The sequence below is a fragment of the Salmo salar genome, chromosome 16 (genome assembly GCF_965601325.2).
Source record: "Salmo salar chromosome 16, fSalSal1, whole genome shotgun sequence".
NCBI classification, from domain to species: domain Eukaryota; kingdom Metazoa; phylum Chordata; class Actinopteri; order Salmoniformes; family Salmonidae; genus Salmo; species Salmo salar.
Window position 1 is genome coordinate 12315679 of NC_138306.1, and position 4963 is coordinate 12320641.

A 4963-nucleotide genomic window follows, 5' to 3' on the forward strand; every position below is an offset into this window, starting at 1 on the left:
TCCACCTTGTGAAACCAGGGGTCTAGTGGAGGGTAAATGCGAATAAGATTTTTTTTTAAAGGCCTGTTATGAGAGAGAAAGAGAGATGGTGAGAGTAGTTGAGTGCCTATAGCAAGAGATGGCTGTTAATATCACTAGGCTGTTTGGTCTGTGTGCAGGTAGTGAACCTGATTGCTGAGGGGTTAGGTTGCTAGTTAGAATCTTAACCTGCCATAAGCTACTTTTGTGTCAGCAAGTCTACAGACCATTCAAGTAGCTGCACTTAACACCTCACTGATACTGATTGTGTAAGCTACAAACCCAAACTGTCTAAGGAAATGTAGGTGACAGTAATAATATTGCACACATATTCAGAAATCTGGGCTGATGGAATCATTGTCTACTCTCCATAATTTCTGCTGGAGATCCAGCCCCTCCCCCACTGCAGAGTGCACAAAGTACCAAACTATCAAAAATGTCACAGGTCAACACAGTTCCCATCTCCCCCATGCTGCAGTGATAAGTCTCTCCCCAGGGTTGCCATGTTTACTATGTTGTCTTTTAATTGAGGTACTTTTAAAACTTTTCTGCAGGTGAAAAGTTTTGGTCGCTGGGTGCAAGTTTTTAAAACTACTTCTATATTACACCGTTACCAACATGGTATTTTAAAAAAGCCATTAATTTCCCTGTAATCTTCTGAAATTGTGATGGGTTTCAGGCTTTGAAGGCGGGTTTTTCCTGGATTTACAAGACATTTGAAATTGACCTGGCAAGCCTGTCTCTGTCTGAGCATGATCACAACAAAAGTAGCTGTGCAGCACGTTTTTTAATGAAGAGGAGGATGGTTGTAGACGTTCACATTCCTGCAAGAAGGTAAGCTATTAACTAAACTGTTAACCAATATTTTAACTAAAATTGTATTTGGTGTATTGGCAAGCAAGCATGTTCCCGTTGTCTTTATTTGTAATGAAAGTTAGCTCATGTATGTATTTCGGTGGAATCCAACATGCATTGACAATGTCCGAAAGCCACATTGTGTCAGATATACTGCGTCATGAGAATGAAATTGGTAGGCTTAACCAAACAATTCATTAATGTGCAATTGTTACTTTGCATGTTTTTACCTTCTACTTATTTACTGCTTGCTAATGATTAGCGTGCTAGCTAGCGGTTAGCGTGCTAGCTAGCGGTTAGCGTGCTCGCTAGCGGTTAGCGTGCTAGCTAGCGGTTATCGTGCTCGCTAGCGGTTAGCGTGCTAGCTAGCGGTTAGCGTGCTAGCCAGCGGTTAGCGTGCTAGTTTAGCATAATTGGTAAACATGTCTTTGATTCAGAATACATGATTGTGGTTAACCCAATGTTACATGCATTGGAAAATAATATTGCTAGTGTAACTTGAATTGGTTTACAAGTTAGCTAGAAAAGCCAGTTCCTTTTCATCTGTTTTGTCAAGTCATAAGCATGCATGTGTGCTGAAATATTTAAATAAATCCCCCCATTTAAATTAAGTTTTGGCAGTTTTTTTATCGCCCTTTCTTACCCAAAGAGAAATAAGTTTCTAGTTATTTTGGCTTTGCACTAAAAGAGTGTAACACCACAACAGGAATAAGGATTGTGGAAAGTGTAACATTTGGTAGGGCTGTGCCAATTCACATGCCTTGCTTTAGCCATATCACTCATACTGTTTCTCGTTTAGTCCATCCATAAAAGCAGATCAGCTTTAGTTGCATCCAGGAACTTGCATAATGTGCTTATGTTATGCTTATACTTGCTGCTTTACCTAGAAAGTCGTCTTAAAAAAGGAAATTGTAATAGATGTTTGTAGGACCTCTATCAGTCAATGATAAGTCATTGGTGTCCCCCAGCCCATTCCCTTGGTTGTGTGCCGAGCAATCTTGTCATTCTTTAAGTCTCAACCATTCTTTTTTAAACTTGTCTTCCTTTACAAAGGCACTGCAGAGGCTCAGAAGACACATGGAAACTCTAAAAGAAACATAATTCAACTTGTAGGCCAGATTTGAGAAGGAAATAATAAATCCCGAAGCTCAGGTTTATCAGTTGTTTAGAATGAGGATACTGGGGATGGTTGAATCATATTCAATTGCCTAATTTGCACATGACTAATTTCATTTTATTGTATCCTTAGATGTCAGACACCGAGGCTGCCAGTACCTCTGGGTCGATAGTCCATGTGTTGGATGATGCACTGCCGTTGATCAGAACAAGTTAGTAACGTAAGTTAGTGTCATTCAACACCAGCACATACTGTAAGTTCTTGTGAATCAGCTTTGTAAATCAAAGACAGGCAAGTCTGCACTTCCATCCCATATTCATTGTATTATAAGAAAATGTAAAGTAGAGGAGCACAGAGCCATAACTAATCAAAATGTGCCAGTGTCCAAATACTATGTTATCTGTCTAGTTATCCAAGATACTTTTTTTCTGTAATACAGTTGACCAAAGCTATGCTTGGATACAAGACTGATGACTCAATAACCAATATTGACAACAGTGAAGATGGTTGTGTCCCAGGGCCATCAGAGGAAGGCAATTTCTATGAAGAAAATCTGACCGGTATGCCTATACCTTACATACACATGGACCTATTCTTAATTACAATGTCCTTTTAGACATGTTTTCCACTGATGTTTTCTAGGAGAGATGTCAGCGATTCGGGCCAATGACCAAGGGAAAGCTGGGACAAAAGAGAGGCTCACACAGTAAGCATGTTTCCTGCTGCCTTCAGTCAGTGCATTTTCACTCTGTAGTGTCAATTTATGGCCGTACTGTGCTGGTCCAGATCAATACTGTCTTTATCAGTTAGTGTATTTCCAACCATGCCAGCACAGAACGGTTCAGTTTGGATTGGAAACAAGTCAAGATGTTAGATCTGGAACTAGTGTGTCAGGATAGATGATAACACAGAAGGATTACCACGCTTTACATTGTTTTTCTTGAGGGAGGGAACTTGATTTAATAGGTATTGCTTTTATTAGAAGGTTTACATTGCAAACAGATTGTTGGGCTTAGATTCCATACAGATTGAGTCTGCCTTGATGTCAGCATTGCACATTCTCCTCTCACATCCTTATCTATGTAGTTATTTAGTTGGGATTGTTAGTTTAATCTCAACACACCCTCTGCAGAAACAGCTGTAACCTTGTAGAGTTAATACAGAGAGATGTTCAAGTACTGTATTGTAGTCAACCTTTATTTAATGTAGTCGTTCATAATGCCATCTCTTTCCAAAGGTGCCAAAGGAACAAAAAGGTATTGGTCGACAATAGAGGTGGATGCAGTTGATTCCTTGATGAATTTTATCCGAATGGGAAAAACACCTGGAAAACAAGACTGTGAGAATTGCATTGCTGCTTCTCCCAAGCGCTAGTAAACAGGGACTGGAGAGCAGTTAAGTTCTATGTACACAACAGAATAGTTGCAGATCAGAGAAAATAAGTGTATGAGATGCTTCTGGCTATCTTGGTGTACTTCTGAGGATTTAATGGGACTTACTTGACTTAAACTCATCAACAGATGACGAATGTCCTCTATCTCACTGTTTCGATCGTCAAAAGGAGTGGATCAAAACGCAGCGTGTTGAGTGCTCATATTTATTACACTTAAAAAAAGAATCAAAAACGAAAGCAAACAGTTCCGTCAGGCAACAGACAACTAAACGGAAAACCACTACCCACAAAAACCCAGGTGGGAAAAGGATGCCTAAGTATGGCTCTCAATCAAAGACAACGATAGACAGCTGCCTCTTATTAGGAACCATACCGGGCCAAAACATAGAAATAAAACACATAGAATGCCCACCCCATATCACACCCTGACCTAACCAAACAGAGAGAAATGGCTCTCTCAGGTCAGGGCGTGACACTCACTGTCCGGGGGAAGTTTTTCCAGGTGGGTGGTTCACTTTTGGAGTGACTAAGGTCTCAAGAATACAAAGCCTGCTGACTTTGAATGTTACAGAAAGAAAAGAAAAAAAAATCTAAACTATTAATCTGTTACTTGTATATATTGAATCCATTACTGAAATGTTTGTTCCAGTTTAAATACTTTACAGAAGAACTACACTACAGCCGTTGAGTTGCCATCCGTGTTGCATCATTGTGGCATTCTACATGAATATTTTCAGTCTTAAAATAGAATGAATGCGTTAAATATGGAGAATTTAAACTTGTTAATTATTTTACGCTTCCATTAGGTACAACGTAGGCAGTTGGATAGCTTTTATAGATTTCATAGGAGCAGGGGCGGAAATCCCGGGGGGGACGGGGGGACACGACCCCCCCCATCCTGGGAAAAATATGATTTGTCCCCCCCAATATATCACTGAAACATAACTATGTAATTTAAATAATATTAATAATACGCAATGAAAGCAATTGTGCTAATTATAGACACTTAATAGCACGTTTTTAAGTTTCAAAAGATTGCAACCCCCCCGCCCTTTGCCTCACAATGGTTTGATCCACTGCCAGTTCCTTAGCTTGCTACGTAACTGCCGTGAGGTTCATCCAGTCAATCGCGCACACACACACTAGCTGAATATGCAGAGCTAGCGCGCAAATATTAACTATTAAGCTAGCTAGTACCTATTCCATTTATGTGGCGTCGTCAAAGATGGAATCAGCATGCAGATGATGTAAGTTAGTGCTTCAAAGTCCCTGTGATAAGGTTAGCGATAAACTGAAGTCCAAACTGAACAGAACTACACTCTCATCTACCATTGTCTTAAATATATTTAATGGTCTCGTTGCAAAAGCTAAATTGTCGCAAGGGAACTTTTATTTATTTAATTTCACCTTTATTTAACCCGGGTAGCAAAGATTATAGCAAACACCACTGAAACTGAATTGGTGCTCGCTAGCTTTGCAAATTCAGCTATTGTTGGAAGCCAGCCAATATGAAACAAACTATTAAAATTACAAAAGGTTGCAGCATATGTTGTGTAAATGGTGAACTCATACAGCTGTCA

General features: G+C 39.7%; 1 long non-coding RNA gene across 1 annotated transcript; it reads left to right on the forward strand.

Annotated features, from left to right (window-relative positions):
• Positions 1–611: 611 nt before the first annotated feature.
• On the forward strand, positions 612–3965 carry LOC123727785 (uncharacterized). Its single transcript, XR_006759667.2, has 5 exons — positions 612–852; positions 2123–2210; positions 2430–2550; positions 2633–2696; positions 3228–3965. It is a non-coding gene; the product is annotated as an uncharacterized LOC123727785 (long non-coding RNA).
• Positions 3966–4963: the final 998 nt, after the last annotated feature.